The sequence below is a fragment of the Marmota monax genome, unplaced genomic scaffold, assembly GCF_021218885.2.
Source record: "Marmota monax isolate L192 unplaced genomic scaffold, Marmota_monax_Labrador192_F-V1.1 WCK01_AAM20220418_F8-fsc00073, whole genome shotgun sequence".
Classification (NCBI taxonomy): domain Eukaryota; kingdom Metazoa; phylum Chordata; class Mammalia; order Rodentia; family Sciuridae; genus Marmota; species Marmota monax.
The window spans coordinates 172237-191561 of NW_026692846.1; the positions used below are offsets into that span (position 1 = coordinate 172237).

Genomic DNA, 19325 nt, shown 5'->3' on the forward strand with positions numbered 1-19325 from the left:
TTCTTGTTGGCAGGCCACCTTTGATGCACCCAGGTGCAGGTTCAGGTGTCCGTGGAGCTGGGAAGTGGACATCAGTGCCCCTCGTGGAGGGGATTCCAGCTCTGTGTTCTTGCCATTCACCTCATGGCCACCTGGAACACATGGGCAGCTGCCTTTGGGGAACATGAGGTCAGAGGCCACAATGAGCTTGGGCTCCCTTCAAGTAGTGGTGACCTACCTCTTGGGCTTTACCTGCCCAACTACTTGTCATTTTTCAGTACCATTCCACTTTTATTTTGAATTTGTATGTGTGTATGCTCAGAAATCTTTACAGTTTATGCATTTAAATCTTTATATTAATGCATTTAAATCTTTATTAATTCTCCTTATTGGCTACCAAGAATTTGCTATTTAATACTTTTCAAATTTTCTATCATTAAAAAATATCATGGGGGCTGGGGTTATGGCTTGGCGGTAGAGCGCTCACCTTGCATGTGCAAGGCCCTGGGTTTGATCCTCAGCACCACATAAACATAAATAAATAAAAGTTATTAAAAAAAATCACGGTCCTCCTGAAATTTAATTCTGTGTACTGTATACAATCTGACATATTCCAGTTTAAAAAAAAAACAATGATTATAACAAGTATTTGGGTGAAGAAAGCTCAATAATGTTGACACAAAGATCGGCGCTTCAGTGACCACAGGACACAAGCAGGCAGCTCCAAACCAGGAAAAACTGGGAAGTCTGGAAGAGGTCCACTATGCCAAGGAAGTGGAACATGTCGTGGCCTCCCACTCAGGGAGGCTCATCCAGTCCCCCGAGATGCAGAGGTGGAAAAGGTGCCTCCATGCTTTTGCTGATGACATTACCATTAAAATGAAACTCTAGGACTGGAGCTATAGTTCTGTGGCATAGCACTTGCCTAGCATGTGTGAGGCACTGGTTCGATCCTCAGAACCACATAACAAATAAATTAATAAAGATATTGTGAGTCCATCTACAACTAAAAAAAATTTGAAAAAATGAAACACCTCCCAAGAAACATGCAGACTTCATTAAATAAGTCTTGGGCTGGGGCTGCAGCTCAGTGGCAGAGTGCTTACCTAGCATGTGGGAGGCACTGGGTTGGATCCTTAGCACCACATAAAAATAAAGGCATGCTGTCCATATACGACCACATTTTTTTCTTTTTTTTAACAGAAGTCTGGCAGTTACACATACTGTTTTTTTCTGGAGTATCTCTGGGCCACAGCCATACCCAGCTTCTGTCAGTTGTGAGGAAACAATGGTGTAACTCATCCTTTCTTTGAAGAACGATGACAACACACCAGGACTCGGCTTGGCAGGTGCTGGTCAACCCTAAGGAAGAGGGGCACTCGGTAGAAAGGCTGCACAGAAGGACCAATGGTGGAAGCCAGGAGGGTCTTGCCTGGGGCAGAAGTGAGAGCAGCACACACATAGGAGGGCTCCTTCCTACCTGGGCAAATGTGGGGGGCATTTTAGATTTCAGGCTTACAAGTTCCCAAGCTGGGAAACTCAGGTGAGGTGATGTGAAGTTCATGGGTCTCAAGGCTGCCCTCCCTGAGAGGAGTAGTTGCAGGTTTGATTATCCCCCAAATCACCCTCAGGTTCAATAAATTTGCAATGAAGACTCAGAACTCACCTTGAAAGCTGATATTCTCCTGGTTTTGAGTTTTGGTAGTGGCAGCAGAAGTGAAATGCAGTGCCCGTCACAGAAGCATGCCTGCACCCTCATCAGAGGTGACAATGTCCAGTGCAGGGGGCTGTGTGGCAGCTGGACTGTGCACACTCTTCTGCCTTTGTGTCCTGGTAGGCAGGTAAAGAACTGCTGGTGACGTGATGTGTTGGTGCAACTGCTCTGGAAAGCATAGGATGAACATCAGTGTCCTTTAAGAAGTTTATCCCATCCTTAGGAATATATCCTAAGGACATAACTTAAAAAAATAATTAAAACCCTAGAATTACTCACTGTGAAATAGTATACAGATAGTCCCCAACTTAATATTCAACACAGGGTGGATGGGGTGGGGGGGTGGCGGCGGTGCTGTAGCTGAAGGATCACAAGTTCAAGGCCAGCCTCAGCAACTTAGTGAAACCCTGTCTCAAAAAATAAAAAGGGCTGGGGATGTGGCTTAGCGGTTGAGTGCCCCTGGGTTCAATCCCCAATAAAATTTTTTTTTTATTTAGGACTTTTCAACTTTATAATGGCATGGAAGTGACATGCATTCAGCAGAGATTCTATGTTGAGTTTCCCAGGCCTGTGGTACATTCTGTGAGCCTCTACGGTGGTGCCGGGCTACAGCAAGCAGTGGCTTCCTTGCAGCCATGCTATCCCAGTGTACAGAGGTATAGAGCTACAATGTTACGTTGGGTATCAGACACATTTTCAGCTTATGATATGTTCAGCTCACAAGAGGGTTATGAAGACCTCATCATAAAGAGCTTCATGGTGTGGCCAAGTGATAACATTTTATAAATTAAAACATGTCCCTGTCTGGATAGAAAGATTGTTGCTATCATAAAGTAAACTATCAGAGTGATGTCATGGAAGACAGCTAAGTAGGAAACTCGGGAATCTATCCTTCCACCTCTACAACTACCAAGCTGACAGGGACTGTTAGAAGTAACCTGAAAGCTAGTCAGTCAAGCTAGTCGGTCTGGTTAGATGCTGGTAGCATCCAGGAAGAGCTTGAAGAGGCAGGTGGTAAGTTTCAACAGATTTCAACATTCCTGTAGTCCTTGCCAGGGCACCATTCCCTAGCCCCATGGCATGAACTGTGAATGGTGTGCACTAAGGATGTTCCAAAGACCGGGGCTGTGTGTTTTGATGGTTGATTGCTGCTCTTGATTACTAAAGAACTGGCACAGAGGCTAGCTACTATAATTTTGATCATCATGGGTCAGCAAAGCAGTTTCCAGAGGAATTAAAGAGACAATACTTGGGTCTGGGGTTATGGCTTCATGGTAAAGCACTTGCCTAGCACATGTGAGGCCCTGGGTTCAGTCCCCCAACACCCCCTAAAAACAATAACTAAATAAACTGCAACTAAATTTTTTTTTTTAAAAAGAGACAATACTTGTGTTGTTTCCCTTTGGGGGATTTAGACATATAAGGAAAGATTTTTCATGTTACTGACTGACCACACAAATAATGGAACTGAAACATCGGTGCCCACACACATCAAAAAAGTACACAATGCAAAAATAGTTTGGGAAAGTCACAAATAGATGGCTCAAGCCCTCAACAAGCAAGATTTGGCAATCACTGAGGAGAGTCTTAGAATTCCAGAGTAACCACAACAATACCTGCTGCTCAACTCAAAATAGCCACTGCTCAACAAAAAATGACAGAACATACAAAGAAACAGGAAAGTATGATCCATTCACAGGAAAAAATAAAATTTGACAGAAAGAGGAAGCCCAGACACTGGAATTATTAGTCAAATATGTTAAATAAATGATGGAGACATAGTTCAGTGGTAGAGCTTGTGCCTACCATATGCAAGACTCTGGGTTTGATCCTCTGTACCCACCTCAAAAAAGTTAAAACAACTGTCTTATGTATGTTTGGTGAATTAAAGGAAATCATGGACAAAGAACTAAAGGAAATCAAGAAAATTATGTATGAACAAAATGAAAATACCAATAAAGATTTTTTTAAAAATTTTAAAAAAGAAAATACCAAAAAAGAAAATTATTAAAAAAAAATTCTGGAACTGGAAAGTCAATAACTGAAGTGAAAAACTCACATGAGGGGTTCAACAGCAGATACAAGGAGGCAGAAGAAAGATCAGCAAACTAGAAGATCGGACCATTGACATCAGTCTGGGAAAAAAATAAAAACAGACCCCAAGAGACCTGTGGGATAGCGTCATATGTGCCAACATACACGTTATAATATTCTCAAAAGGAAAAGAGAGAAGGAGGAGAAAAAGATATTTGAAGAAATAATAGTCTCAAACTTCTAAAATCTGTGGGAAGATAGATTTGAATATACAAATCCAAAAAACTCAAGAAATTCCAAATGGAAAAAATTCAAATCCACAGAGACATATTATAGTCAAATTGTTGAAACTCAAATTCTGAAGATACCAGTAAGGAACCGAACACATGAGGCTCAGCAGATTTCTGGGAAACTATGGAGACCAGAGGCAGTGGATGACATATTTGCAGGCCTGAAATGAAAAAAAAAAAAAAAAAGTAAACCAAGAATTTTATATCCAGCAAAAACTACCCTTCAGGAATGAAGGGGAAATCAAGACATGTCTAGATAAAGAACATTTGAGGGAACCCATTACCAGTAGCTCTGCTTCACATGAAATCTGAAGGGAGACTTTCCGTTTACAGCTAGCAGCCAGCAGCTCTGAGCAGCTCTGAGTGCTTGAAGAACCTGCACTTGTTCAGGCCTGACAGGAGCAGGATGGGATGCTCTGCTCTAGCGAGCCGCCAGTGAAACCACATCCTTAGCACTTGTGGTTAGCGTTGCCAAGCTGCCAGGCCAGGAAACTGACAGCCAGGAGCTTCAGGAATGGAACTTCTAACTTAGAAACCCCCTCCCCTAGGGACAAAGACCCTTCCTGATGATAGCAATATTTAGAACATCCTCATAATGTGGTTACATTAGGCATAGGATGATTGGCTTATGGATACTATCTTGCTTGTGAATGATTGATGGGCACGCCCCACTGGGACCCTATAACAATTATATGCATTCCAAAAATAAACTGAGCTACTGGACAACGACCTGAGGTGGGTCTCCAGCCAGTTCTCTCACCAGCAACCCCCCACCCCCCACCCCCTGCGACAAGGTAGCCGGGCAACTAGTTGATCAGAACCACAGCATGAAAGGACATTACAGACAACCCAAAGCTGTGAGAAATTAAAAAAAAAAATGGTAAAGGTAACTACATAGGTAAATGTAAAAGCCAACATCCCTGCACTTTTGGTATGGTTTGTACTTCCTTTTTTTAATCTGATTCACTAAACAAAGACATTTAGAAAAATCTATAAATCTGTGTTAATGAGCATCTGACATATAAAGATGTGAACTTTGACAATACAAAGAGGTAAGGATGGGTGTTTATAAAAGTATGAACACTTTTAAATTCATACTTTTAAAATTAAGCTGATGTCAACAAAACTAGGTTATTCTAAGCTTAAGAAGTTGGTTATAAACCCCAAAGTAACCACTAAGAAAAAAATAGAAAAATGTGAACAGACATAACTGAACCAGGTGTGGTAGTGCATGCCTGTAATCTGAGTGGCTTAGGAGGATGAGACAAGAGAATCATGAGTTCAAAGCCAGCCTCAGCAAAAGCAAGGTGTTAGGCACTCAGTGAGATCCTGTCTCTAAATAAAATACAAAATATGGCTGGGAATGTGGTTCAGTGGTCAGGTGCTCCTGAGTTCAATCCATGGTACCCCCACCCCACCCCCCAAAATAAGCCATAACTGGTAAAAAGATTGTAACAGTAATCAAAAACCTCCCAACCCTGGTGTGGTGGTACCTGCTTTGATTCCATCAATTCAGGAGGCTGAGGCAGGAGGGTTCAAGTTCAGGGCCAGTCTGGTAAACTTAGCCAGACCCTGTCTCAAAACAAAAAGGGTTGGGGTGGGCTGAGATTGTGGCTCAGTGGCAGATTGCTTGCCTCACATATAAGAGGCACTGGGTTTGATTCTTAGTACCACATAAAAATAGGTAAATAAAGGTATTGTGTCTATCTACAACTAAAAAATATTTTTAGAAGTATGGGACTATTATTTCTTCAAAAATTTTTTTTAAAATATTTTTTAAAAAAGAGGGAACACCTAGTAAGATTCAAAAGTATATTTAAAGGATTATAAACCATGACCAAGTGTGATCTGTTCCTGGAATGAAATATGGCAACAACATATGAAGATTATTTTGTATGATCATCACACTGTATTAATAAAGAAAACCCACTTACAATATCACTGATACAGAAAAGCATTTCACAGAATTTAACACTGTTTCATGATAAAAACACTCAATAATCTAGGATTAGAAGGTGACTTTGTCTATGTTGAGGAAGGGTGTACATGAAGAACCTAACACTATACATAACAGGGAAAGCTAGCAGCCTTGAGATCAGCAACAAGGTTAGGATGCCCACTTTGGCCACTTCGATTAAACATAATATTGGAAGTTCTAACTAGAGAAGTCAGGCAAGAAAAGGAAGCATTAGGCATCCAAACTGGAGTGGAATAGAAGTAAAATTATACCTCAGCCCAGAGCTGGCAAGAACTCTGAGGACTGCACAAAAATAGTACATAAGAGCTAACAAATGAATTCAGCCAAGTTGTGGGACACAAAGTCAAAACACAGGGCTGGGGCTGGGGCTCAGTGGCAGAGCGCTTGACTAGCATGCATGAGGCACTGGGTTTGATCCTCAGCACCACATAAAAATTTAAAAATAAAGGCATTCTGTCCATCTACAATTGCAAAAAAAATTTTTTTAGTCAAGACACAATTGTTTCCATTTAGTATTGATAAACAACTAAAAAGGAAAGGAAAAAAACAATTTCATTCATAGTAGCATTGAAAGGAATAAATCAAGAGGCAAAAGATTCATACATTGAGAGGCTGGGGTTGTGGCGCAGTGGTAGGACGCTTGCCTAGCATGCACAAGGCACTGGATTCGATCCTCAGCACCACATAAATATAAAATAAAGATATTGTGTCCACCTAAAAAACTAAAAAATAAATATTTTTTAAAAAGATTCATACATTGAAAGCTACAAAACATCACAGTAAGTTGAAAAAAACATAAATAAATGGAAACATATCGTGTGCTCATAGATTGGAAGACTTAATATTGTTAAGGTGATAAACCTACCCTGAAATTTTTTGCAGATTCAAAAAAACCCATTCTATATTTCATGTGGAACATCAAGGGACCCCAAATAGCCAAAACAATCTTGAAAAAGAAGAACAAATTGGAGGATTCATACGTCCTAATTTTAAAACTTTCTACAAAGTTATAATAATGAAAACAGTGTGGGTGTACTCTTAGTTCATTTTGTGTTTGTTACTATAATAAAATACATGAAGTTGGATAGTTTATAAAGAAAAGAGATTTACTTACTCTGTGTATTTATTGACTCTGTGAATTTTCCAGATCTTCCCACGCTGCTCCCCTTTGCCCCTGAATCTGAGCATAAGCAGTTGAAAGTAACCAGGCAGCAGCCTAAATTTTTGGTTTAGAAGTGTCTTCAGTTTTCACCATCCTTAGATTTGGTCCACCACAAAGCCCTCAGGCATGGACACAGTGCAGTGAGATCTTCACAGTGGCCTGACAAGGGTGGCCTTTACTCTGGTTCCCAGCAGGATGTTCTTATTTCTATCTGCATTCTGGTCATAAACTCTTCACCAATCTCCAAGAATTTCTAGCTTCCTATCTACTAAGTCTTCACCAAAATCACCCATAATTCTCCATTTATAGCATTCTAGGCTTTTACTAGGCTGTTCCTCCAAACTCTTCCACCCTGTGCCCATTACCCAGTTCCAAAGTCCCTTCCATATTTTCAGGTGCCTTTATAGGAAATACCCCATTCTCAGTACCAATCTCCTTTTTTAATTCACTTCCTATTGCGATAACACCTTTTTAAAATAATGTTATTGTATTTTCATACCTTTCTTTTTTATTCTTTTTTTAGTTTTTGATGTATCTTTATTTTATTTATTTTTATGTGGTGCCGAGGATCAAACCCAGTGCCTCACACATGCTAGTCAAGCACTCCAATACTGAGCTACAGACTCAGCCCCCCATAATGCCTTCTGATCACCCATAACTTTCATTCTCAAGAGAACTCTAGGCTCTGAAACATGCAATGATTCCTCCTGAGGATGGCTCCTCACTCCTGACCTAATCATCTTTCCCCAGGCTCCACTTGCTCTGAGAGATGCAGCCCCTTGACATCACTACATACCAGGCCTCCCACATATGAACCTCAGGCAGATGAGCCACATTCAGTCATGGCACAGTGGCATAAGGACAGGCGTGGAGAGTGGAAGAAAAGAGGCCAGAACTGAATTTTCACAGATACGATCAATTGGTTTTAAGCAAGGACTAAATAGGTCCCCAAAATTCACATCCTGAAATCCTAACCACACTGGAACTGTACTTGGAAATATGGCCCCTGAGAAGGTGGTAACGATTAATTAGATGAGCTTATAGGGGTGGACCTGATCCAATAGGGCTGTTGCTTTTTTTTTTCCCCCCTCAGGTACAGGGATTGAACCCAGGGTGCTCTACACTAAGCTACACCCATTCCAGCATGCACTCCCCCCTAAAATTCTAGGCCCCACTGAGTGACCCAGGATGGCCTCAACCTTGGAATCCCTGCCCCAGCCTCCTGAATGGCTGGGATTACAGGTGTGTACCACCATGCCCAGCTAGGGCTGATGCTTTTATGAGAGGAAGGGACACTAGAGATCTCTTTTTCTCTGCCCTGTGAGGACACAGCAAGAAAGTAGCCATCTGCAAATCAGGAAGAGAGCCCTCACCAGGAACTAACTGGCACCTTCAACTGGACTTCAGCCTCCATGACTATGAGAAATAAACGTCTGTTGTTCAAGCCATCCAGTCTGTGGTACTCTGTTGTGGCAGCCGAGCTGACTAATACACCATGCAGCATGGAAAGGAAAATCTATTGAGCAGTATTGCTGGGAAAACTGGGTATTCACACACAGAAGCATGGCATTGGACTCACCTTGTGCCATATAAAAAAATTAGCTCAAAATAGATCAAAGTCCCAAAACGTAAGATCTAAAACTATAAATTCCTTAGAAGAAAACACGGTAGGCAGACTTAATGACTCGTGCTTAGCAATGATTCCTTACATGTGATACCTAAATGCACAGGGAATAAAAGAAAAATTAGATAAACTGGACTTCATCAGAATCAAAAATTTTTTGCATTATAGGACACTATCATGAGAATGAAAAGATTAGTCGACAAAATAGAAAAATATTTTCAAATCATATATCTGATAAGGGGCTAATATCCAAAATATATGAAGAACTACTACAACTCAACAGCAAAAAAAGACTCAATTAAAAAAAATGGGCAAAGGGAGGCTAGGGTTATAGCTCAGTGGTAGAATGCTCACATAGCATGTGTGAAGCACTGGGTTCGATCCCCAGCACCAAACAAAAATAAATAATTAAATAAAATAAAGGAATTGTGTCCATCTACAACTTAAAAGAAAATCTTTAAAACAATGGTCAAAAGACTTGAGTAGACATTTCTCCAAAGAAAATACACAAATGGTCAGTAAACACCTGGAGATATGCTGAACATGACTGGCCATTAAGGAAATGCAAATCAAAACCACAGTATCTAATGTTTTGAACAACCAATAAAAAAAAAAAAAAAACACAATATCACTTCACTCCTATTAGGATGCCTCCTATGAAAAAGCAGAAAATAGTACCCATGCTGGTGGGAATGTGAAGAAAGGCAGAACCTGTGCAACTCCTGTGCCACCCAGATTCTGACCTAGAGGCACTGAAAGCAGGGGCTCAACACACATCATACAACGACATCGACATCAGCGTCCACACCCAGGTTCCAGCTGCAGGCGAGGGAGAGGTGCAGGGGAGACACGGCAGAGCCACCCAGTGGAATCTTACTCATCTGCAAAAGGAAGGGACCCGTGTCAGGCTGAAGGTGGGGAGCCTGGACCACACTGTGCTCCAGGAACACATCTCACAGGACTCCCCTTGCATGAGGTTCTAAGAGGCAAATTCAGAGACAGAAAGTGAGCTGAGGGTACAGAGGCTACCTGGTGAAAGGAAAGCAGGGAACTGGGAGCCAGGCCAGCGAGCTGAAAGACAGAGACCAGGCAGAGATACACACGAGAGTTTATTTGTCAGAGCTGACACCTGGCCTGCACCCATGCACCTTCCCTGTCTCTATCTGGAAGCCCGTCCCTACTCTGCTCCACAACACTGTCACCACCTAGAAGATTCTGCTTGAATTTCCCACCAAGGCACCCAAGCTGACAGAGGTGACCAGGGCCCCAGCAGAGGCCGTGCAAGCTACTGAACTAGCCCTGATCCATCTCCCCATTAACCAGACACCCTGAACCCCAACAAATGCTGGTTCAGTGGCCAAGCTGGGAACAGCTTCCCTCACACACCTGAGTGGCTGGCTCTCATGTGCACTCTCCCCTTGGCATTCTGCATGTGCACCCAGGGCTCGTCCCCTCGCTCCAGCTGTACGGTCACTCCGGGCTTGGGACCTGTAGGTCCTGCTCCTGGGAAGGAAAAGGGCCTGGGTTGGTAACCAGACGCAGGGCTATGCTGCAGGCCATCTGCCCTGGGGCTGCTAGGGGAAGGGACGCAGAGGCATAGGGTGGCAGTAGCCTCCTTATCCTCTGGCGGGTTGAGAATGGGCTGGAGGTGGTCATGAAGACGGAGGCCTGTGACTGAGCTCAGGGGCTTTCTCCACCAGGAGAACAGAACTCCCCTGAGGAGGGCCCTGCCTCAGGCCTGCAGCAGGGCTCTGTGGAGGTGTGGCCGACTCAGGAGGAACCCTGCATGGCCTCTCCAGCCTCTTTTCTGAGCAGGCCTTCCTGGACCAGTGCAGCAGTACCATCTTTGGTTCCATGGGCGAGGCTTCCAGCCCACCCTTCTGAGCCCTCAGACCCCAAGGCTATTCCTGGAGCTGAGGCCTGCTCAAGGGCCTCACCCAGTGAGACTAGGTTCTTGTAGGTCTCCAGCATCACTTCCCTATAGACACCCCTCTGGGCAGGACCCAGGCGACCCCACTCGTCCTGGGAGAGGAGCACAGCCACATCCCTGAAGGTCAACTTGGTCTGAAACAACAGGATGCAGCTGCAGCCCCCAGGGTGGCCCAGGGTGGGCACCAGGGGCAGGGGCAATGCAAGCACGCCAAGGGCAGCATCAGGTCACCCCAAGTCACACTTCTCTGCTGTCAGTACCCAGACCAGAGACACCTGACAGCATTTGACAAGAAAATTCGCCATGGAGAAAGCCCTTGCACAACGGAGGACGCTTACCTGGAGTGAAACAGATGGGAACAAGGTCTCCATCGCCTGTGCCCTGGGCTTCCTGAAGGCAGTGGTCAGGAGCCGTCACTCAGGTGCTAAGGGGAGACAGAGGGATACAGGGAGGCCCAGCCCAGCCCCCTTCTTCATTGGTGGCTGCTCAGGGCTGCCATAAGCAGGTCTGTTGCAGTACCTTCCCAGGCCTTCAGGCACAGACCTTCCCTGCCCGCCCCAGCCCCAACTCCGCTGCCCACAGAGATGCCCCCCACCAACCCTCTGCCCCTTCAGAGGAAGACGGTACTCACTTACTGTGTGTGGAGTGATAAAGACAAAACAAGGAGATGTGAAACAAAGGCGCAGGGAAAAGGAATGCACAGCATATGAAACCACAGAACTAGTGGAAGCAAATTCAAATAAATGAGTAACAAGTAATGGTAAGAAATAAGACTAGACTTAACAAGAAGCAAGAGACTCTCCAATTAGATGCACGCAATGTACTGGGTGCCCTAAAATAAACAACACAGACAGGCTGAAAGTGAGAGCGACCAGACACAAATTAAATAGACCTGTTGTACCTACAGACCTTTTCTTCGTCTTTTGAAGTTGTTCTTTTTGTTTTTGTTTTTTTGGGGGGTATGGGATTGAACCCAGGGCCTTGGGCATTTGAGGCAAGCACTCTACCAGCTGAGCCAAATTCCCAGCCCTCAACCCTCAAGTTTTTTATTGAAGAATGAAACTTACATAGAAAAGCCAACAAATCCTGAATGTACAGCTGGACAGACAGTCACACATTGCCCCACCCACAGGACCAGCACAGGGTCAAGAACAGGACCTGTTCCAAGACACCCTCCTGGCCCTGCAGCCTCTGTCCTGACCCCACAGGTCAGCTGCTAGACTTCAAGCAAGCCAGGCAGTCTCTGCTGCTCTGTGCCTGCATCTTCCCCTCAGTGTGCAGCATATGGTTAGCTATGTTAGAGCCATCGAAACAGAACTGATGCCAGGCACAATGTTAGATACCCATGACCCCAGCAACCCCAGAGGCCAAGGCAGGAGGATCATAAGTTCAGAAGCAGCCTCAGCAACTTAGGGAGACCCTAAGCAACTTAACAATACCCTGTCTCTGAATAAAACACAAAAGGGCTGGGGATGTGATTCAGTAGTTAAGCACTTCTGGGTCCAATCCCTGGTACCAAAACAAACAACAACAAATACAGGGGTTTTTTTTCCCAACATATACATTGAGTTTCACAAACAAAACAAAACAAAAAACAAAAAACAAACAAAAAAAAAAACACCACAAACCTGGTAATGAAGAAAGTTTTAGCAAATTCCAAAGGCCCATATCACTTGGCAAAATATTCTCTGACGATATTGTTGTTAAACTACAGATATCTGATAGAAAGACACACTCCCTTCCCAAAAAAGCACAGAGAAATGGAAACCAATGTAGGATCAGGTCCAAGGAAGGCGACTCAAAGAAAAAATGTATGTCCTTAAATACACCTGTTTTCACACAAGAGACACCAAAATAAATTATCTAAGCATCCAACAGAAAATCAGATACAAAATAATAAAGTAATTCAAGGAAAAAGGTGAAATAACGTAAAACACAATTTAAAGAAACAAAACAATCTCAACACTGGTTCTTTGAAAAAGTAAAAAAATACACAAATTCTGGGCTGGGATGTAGCTCAAGTGGTAGCGTGCTCGCCTGGCACGTACAGGGCGCTGGGTTCGATCCTCAGCACCCATAAAAATAAAATAAAGATGTTGTGTCCACTGAAAACTAAAAAATAAATATTAAAAAAATTCTCTCTCTCTCTCTTTCTCTTTAAAAAAAAAATACACAAATTCTGGCAAATTCAGTTAAGGGAAGAAAAAGTGATGGAAAAGAAAATACTCTGAAGGTTTTCAGGTAAAGGCGGTGGCCTTGTCCTCTGGACTGGGATGAACCGTACTCCTGGTGGAAGCCAGGAAGCCGAGCCTGAGCCATGGCCAGCACAGTGCTAGCAGCTGAACTGACCGTTGCTGTTATATAGGATTTGCGTTATGTTTTACAACCATGAAGCACATGGAGCCTCAAGTAAAACAAGTTTTTCCAAGTCTACCAAAATCTGCCTTTAGTGGTGGCTATTACAGAGGTGGGTTTGAAATAAAAAGGACAGAAAGGGAAGCAGCATTAATACTAGGTGTAAGCCCTACAGCCCATAAAGGAAAAAAGAAAAGAGGCTCATTGATAAATTATGTTTTTAAATCACCCAGATAAAGGAGGATCTCCTTATATAGCAGCCAAAATCAATGAAGCTAAAGATTTACTGGAAGGTCAAGCTAAAAAATGAAATAGATGTATGATGAATTTTATGCTCACATTAGTTTATGTATATGAGTACTGATTTTTTATGATAAAACTCCTCAGAGCTCCAATTTTTTTCAAAAATGACTTAGCACAAGCAAAAAAGAAAAAGCAAATACTATGGAGAATAAAGAAGACATAACGTGAGACGCCACCCATAATGTGGCCCAGGGCTTGGATCCCTCAGGAAAACTAAGATGACACAGGAGAGGCTGGGGCTATAGCTCAGCGGTGGAGCACTTGCCTCACACATCTGAGGCACCAGGTTTGATTCTCAGCACAACAAAAATAAATAAAGGGAAGATATGGTGTCCATCTTAAAAAAAAAAAAAGATGACACAAGAGAAACACGTGCAGGAGCCACCAGTGACAGGTCAGTGATGCTGCCTCTCCTGCTGGTCAGCATCCTGGCCAGTGCACCATGTCTCAGATGAAGGGCACACAAGCTCCAAACAGTGGAAGAGAAAAGACAGAACTGCCATTGTTTGAGAATGGTAAAGCCATCTACCTAGAAACCTCAAGAGTCTCAATCCACAGCATCCCCTTTACTCACTCTCTCTCTTTCACTCACCGGTGCTGGGGATGGAACCCAGGGCACTCTACTACCGACCAACATCTCCATCCCTCTTTCTTTTGAGACAGGGTCTCACTAAGTTGCTGAGCTGGCCTTGAACTTGCCAGCCGCCTTCCTCAGCCTCCATAGTTGCTGGGATTACAGATGTGCCCCACCATGCCCAGCCAATAGCGTCACCATATACAAGTCAAACATAATTAAGAGAACTCCTGTGTACTAGCAAGCAGCAACCAAAAGCTGACATTACAACAGCTACAAAACCACACAGTAACTAAAGTCTAACAAAAAAAAAATGTATTGCTGGGAGCAGTGGTACATACCCAGCTACTCAGAAATCTGAGGCAGGAGGATCACTTGGGCCCAGGAGCTTGAGACCAGTCTGGGCAACTTTGTAAGATCCTGTCCCCAAAAAACAACAACAAAAAAACTATACTAAATGAACAAAATAACAAAACTTTATTGAAAGATCTTAAAAAGACTTATAGAGAAACAAAAATTATAAACAGTAAATGACTCAATATAACAAAGATGTCAATTCTCCCTAAATTAATCTGTTCAGTGCAATTACAATAAAAATTTCAATAGGACATCGCCAGGCACAGTGGTGCATGCCTATAATGCCAGCAGCTCTGGAGGCTGAGATAGGAGGATTGTGAGTTCAAAGCCAGCCTCAGCAAAGGCGAGGCTCTAAGCAACTCAGTGAGACCCTGCCTCTAAATAAAATACAAAATAGGTCTGGGCATGTGGTTCAGTGGCTGAGTGTCCCTGAGTTCAATCCCTGGTACCAAAAAAAAAAAAAAAATTTTTTTTTCAATAGGACATATGAAGTGAGACCAAAATGTCTATAAGTATCACATGAAAGAATAATGATCAAGGCAATGTCAAAAAGAACCCAGGGAGTCGGAGGTTTGCCCTACTAGACACCAAGGTTTAGGTGATAGCACTAAGCATGAGGTGTAATTAGCAGGAAACAGAGTAGGAGAAGTCCATGCACGTGCTACAGTGGCCAGGGATGTGCTACTCAACAAGTGTGCTGGCACAACTGGCTTCCCACAAGAAGATAAAGTAGGTGTCTGCCTTCTATGATATCTGGATACATATTTCAGGCAGGTTGAAGATCAAAATGTTCTTTATAAAGTCTATGCAGGAAAAGATTGTACAATTTGACTCCATCAAAAAGAAAAAGTCTTGGGGGCTGGGGATGTGGCTCAAGCGGTAACACACTCACCTGGCATGCATGGGGCGCTGGGTTCGATCCTCAGCACCACATAAAAATAAAATAAAGATGTTGTGTCCACCGAAAAACTAAAAAATAAATATTAAAAAATTTCTTTCTCTAAAAAAAATCTTCTGCACAAGATACAAGAAAAATTTTAAAAAGACAAACTGCAGAGTGAAAAGACATTTGCAAACAAGGATAAATACACAGAATAGATTTTTAAAAATTTTAAAGGAACTCAATTTTTAAAAACGAGGCCTGGGGACATAGCTCACTGGCAAAGTGTTTGCCTAGCATGCCTGAGGCCCTGGGTTCAATATCCAGCACTGCCAAAACAAAATAAAACAAAAGTATTGCAGGGTAATCCCAGCAATTTGGGAGGCTAAGGCAGGAGGATAACAAGTTTGAGGCCAATCTCAGTTTAGTGAGACCCTGTCTCAAAAAAAGGGGGATTGAGGGATATAGTCTTGTGGTAGAGCACTGCTAGGTTCAATCCTAGTTCTGGGGGAGGGAATGACCATAGGATATGACTTGCTAAATCATAAATAAATCAAACTGTCCAATAAATGTCTGAAAAAGAATTTCAATGTCATTAAAAATCACAGAAGCAGGGCTGGAGATGTTGCTTAGTGTTAGAACTCATGCTTAGCTCTACAAAGCCAAACAAAATGAATTATAGAAACACAAAGTAAAATAAGATTTTTCTCCACATAGATAGGAAAATATAAAATACTTTGTGATAGCAAATGCTGAGGACATGAGAAGTGTTAACCAGTAGAGTTGCTCTGGAAATCTGTCTGATGCTACCTGGTACAGCCGAAATGCTGCAAACCTCTCAGGAAATCCAATTCTCAGGTATGTGCCCTATAAAAAATCCTGCTACTGCACTTAAGAATGTTACTATATGACTATGTATAAGAAAGAAATTTTGATGTCCCTCAGGGTAACAGGCAAGTTCAAAGCAGCTTAAAAGAACCAAACACATCAATGTCAAGGAGGAAGTACAAAGTTATAAGATTGAGTAAAGCTGTCAGACAGGGTTATCCATAGTATGATGGGTGTGTAGGGTTTTGTTTTTGTACCAGGGATTGAACCCAGGGGTGCTTAACCACTGAGCCACATCCTCAGCCCTTTTTATTTTTTCTTTTGAGACAGGGTCTCACTACGCTGAGTAGAGCCTTGCTAAATTGCTGAGGCTGGCTTGAATTTGGGATCCTCCTGCCTCGGCCTCAGGGTTTGCTGGGATTTCAGGCATGATCACTGCAACCACTGCATCCAACAGTATGAAGATTATTAAGAGATGAAAGACAACATTAGGTTTGTAGTGATATAAGAAAACGGGCTGAAGTATATTGATCAGAAAATGGGTGCCTCTGAAGAACAGTGGGACTACAGCACTGGGTCTAAACACAGTTTAACTCTTTTTTGGTAGAGCTCTACCACTGAGCTATATTCCCAGCCCTTTTTATTTTTTGAGACTATTTAATTCAGTTGCTGAGCTGGTCTCATACTTGCAATTCTCCTGCCTCAACCTTCTGAGTTGCTGGGGCTACAATTATGCACCACTGCACCTGGGTTACAATATTTTTTTCTTTTTTTAAAATAATTTTTTTAAAAATATTTATTTTTTAGTTATACTTGGACACAATACCTTTATTTCACTTATTTATTTTTATATGGTGCTAAGGATCGGACCCAGGGTCTTGCAAGTGCAAAGCGAGTGCTCTACTGCTGAGTCACAACCCCAAACCTCTTTCTTTTTAAACATTCTTAGTTGTAGATGGACACAATACCTTTATTTTATTTAAGTGGTGCTGAGGTTTGAACCCAGTGCCTCACATGTGCTTGGCAAGTGCTCTACCACTGAGCTACAGCCCCAGCCCACAATGTTTTCTTTAAAAAAAAAAAAAAAAAAAGCTTGAACAATTGTGGCACTATGAGAACTGGCAATTCAAAATACTGGTGTTTGTTCATCCATTCTGCATGCATGCTTTTATTTTAAAATTTGGGGAAAAACATATATTTAAAAGCACAAGACATGTGGGATGTGGTGTTGCATGCCTGAAATCCCAGCAGCTAGGGAGGCTGAGGCAGGAGGATTTTGAGTTCAAAGCCAGCCTCAGCAAAAGCAGTCACTAAGTAACTCAGTGAGACCCTGCCTCTAAGTACAAAATAGAGCTGGGGACGTGGCTTAGTGGCTGAAATGCCCCCGAGTTCAATCCCTGGTACCAAAAACAAACAAACAAAACACAAGACACCTGTAATCCCAGCACTCAAAAGGCTGTAGCAGGAGGATCTTAAGTTCAAGGGCAGCCGGGACACTTTGGTGAGAACCTGTCTCAAAGAGGCTGGGCAGCTGGGCTGGGTGTGTGGCTCAGTAGTGGAGCTTCTAGCCTAGAATGTGTGAGGCACTGGGTCTGATTCTCAGCACCGCATATTAAAAAAAATGGATAAAATAAAGCTCCATCAAAAACCAAAATAAAAATATTTTTTAAAAAAAGCTGGCATCACTGGTGATGTGGCTCAGTCCAGCTTGTATAAGGCCCTGGGGTGGGGTGAGAGGAAGCACAGACCATGGGAAAATTAAAAGATTTCGGATCTTTTGAAAAAATGAGAATCAATTTGGCTGGAGCCAGGCACGGTGGCGCGTGCCTGTAATCCCAACAGCTCAGGAGGCTGAGGCAGGAGGATCGCGAGTTCAAAGCCAGCCTCAGCAAAAAGCGAGGTGCTAAGCAACTCAGTGAGACCCTGTATCACAAAACAGGTCTGCAGTTCAGTGGTGGAGTGCCCCTGAGTTCAAACCCCGGTACCGGCTCCCCCGCCACCCCACCCCCCCAAAAAAAATTGGCCGATGAAAAGCCTTGAAGAGCCCAAAGAGAAAATAGGGCAGGGTGAAAAGAAGTTACATCCAATAAAATGAGGGGTTTGGGAAATGGCTCTAAAATGCAAAACGAGGGGCAGTACCTGTAAGGACCTGGGGGGGATGGGGAGGAGCATTTACAGAGGAGTAAGTCAAGCTCCTTGAAGGGCCTCGGATTACCAGGAGGAAGAGGGCCAAGACTATCCCAGGACACCAGCTGACCTGTGGGGTGACCTACAGAGAAGCCCTGGGGCGTGCATGGGCCCTGTAAGGAGGGACTCTCAAAGTGGAGTGGGGTGGGGGCAGAAGGAATGACCCCCAGGGTGGGGAGTATAGGGATGCGGGGTGAATACTGCAGGAGGGAGACTAGGTTTGGGGGGATCAGCACGGGGCCTTCCCGGGTCCCCGGGGCGGAGCACGCTCGCGAGTGAAAGGGCCTGTCCGGGTCCCCGGGGCAGGGCATGCTGTCAGTCGGGGAAGGGGCCTGTCCGGGTCCCCGGGACAGAAGTCGTGGTCGATGGTTGGGCTGACCCGTGCCCTGAAGGTCGCCAGCAGGGTCCGCGCACAGAGGGACAAGCACTCACCTCAGCATCGCGGGACCCTGCTCGGCGTCCAGCCAATTAGAGCGGAGCGGAAGTGACGCCACGCCGAGCCCTCCCCTGGCCGGACCCCAGGCACCGCCCCGCAGCCGGGGGAAGGACTCGCCGTTCAGCTGGTGGGTGCTGGGGAGCGGATCCGGCACCTCACGCGTGGCAGGCAAACGCCCGGCGCAGTAGTTCCTTTCTGATGAATTCTCCCTAGTGAGCAGTGAAAGCCGTCAGCGGGTCAAGTAACGGGAAGCACCCTTTTCTGAGACAGGAGATTGTTTACAGCCCCCAGCCTTGAACTTCTCTGTAAATGGGACCCAGTATCCCCTCCAATTAAAACAGGGGCTCTTGAGCACCACTGCTCTGGAGCAAGCACTCCCAGGTGGCGTGTCCCTCGGGCCAGACCTGAACCCACTTTGCCCGGGAGGGAGCAGAAAAGCCGCAGCAGCTTACGCTCAATCATAAACTGTGTGCTTTCTGTCACTCTTCAAGATACCCCTAACCTCCCCTGCGCCCCAGTCCTTCAGTGAACACCTCTCTGTGAGCCAGAACCCTAGGATCCCCATTGTGAATGAGTTTCAGGACCAGATCCCCAAACTGCCAGGGTATTGCCTAGGTGGCCCAGGATAGGGGAGGATCACATTAGAAATGGATGCGGACCACCGGAACAAGGAGCCATCTGGCAGGCACAGTAA

The 19325-nt window shown here is 44.1% G+C and overlaps 1 long non-coding RNA gene and 1 pseudogene across 23 annotated transcripts in view; one reads left to right on the forward strand and one right to left on the reverse strand.

Moving 5' to 3' along the window:
- The window catches only part of LOC124095844 (uncharacterized), a 27897-nt gene extending 9190 nt beyond the window's left edge, over positions 1-18707 (reverse strand). For 2 of the 23 annotated variants that reach the window (XR_009227153.1, XR_009227152.1), the window contains exons 1-9: positions 18628-18699; positions 11050-11135; positions 10168-10284; positions 7110-9662; positions 5511-5589; positions 4096-4178; positions 1973-2100; positions 1646-1861; positions 1204-1341 (exon numbers count right to left, since the gene is read on the reverse strand). This is a non-coding gene — a long non-coding RNA (uncharacterized LOC124095844). Of the gene's footprint in view, positions 1-540; positions 1342-1645; positions 1862-1972; positions 2101-3752; positions 3829-4095; positions 4179-5510; positions 5594-6598; positions 6718-7109; positions 9663-10167; positions 10285-11049; positions 11136-11342; positions 11432-14284; positions 14364-18627 lie in introns of those variants that run through there. The other 21 variants (XR_009227142.1, XR_009227144.1, XR_009227147.1 and 18 more) reach the window with 21 other exon arrangements.
- Positions 13029-13376, forward strand: LOC124095842 (mitochondrial import inner membrane translocase subunit TIM14-like; annotated as a pseudogene).
- Positions 18708-19325: the final 618 nt, after the last annotated feature.